The sequence below is a fragment of the Mastomys coucha genome, unplaced genomic scaffold (assembly GCF_008632895.1).
Source record: "Mastomys coucha isolate ucsf_1 unplaced genomic scaffold, UCSF_Mcou_1 pScaffold13, whole genome shotgun sequence".
Taxonomy (NCBI): domain Eukaryota; kingdom Metazoa; phylum Chordata; class Mammalia; order Rodentia; family Muridae; genus Mastomys; species Mastomys coucha.
The window spans coordinates 54,446,715-54,447,198 of NW_022196895.1; positions in this window are offsets into that span (position 1 = coordinate 54,446,715).

Sequence of the window (484 nt, forward strand, 5' to 3'; positions counted from 1 at the left end):
TCTTTTTACAGATCTTATGTCTGTCTGTTTGGTTAGTTGTTTGGTTTTGTCCTCTCTTTTAAAATGATTTCTGGGTCTTGGAGCAGGTGTGTATAGTATCAACGTATAACCACAATCAGTTACTTGTTCTCCAGAGCATTACCAGTGGTCATGAGTTGAGGCTGACAACACTAGTTGAAACTGCCCGCAGTTTCACGAACTGGGTTCTCTCAGCCAGGAGGGAATAAAGAACCTGAAATAGTGGGTTTGAAATGCAAAGAGAAAACACGAAGCCAAGTTGTGTCCCATTCAAGGCTCCACTTTACTTGGAATAAGCTAGGGAATTTATAGTCACAGGAGAAACCGAAACCAAATCTGTAGATTACATGACATTTGCATACTGCAAAAAAGGTTCAGGTGCCAAAGTCTCCAGGTTCGGAAGATCTTCAGGCAATGGGTGTACTCAGGCGGTGGGCGTGCTCAGGCAGCAGTCAACAGAGAGCCT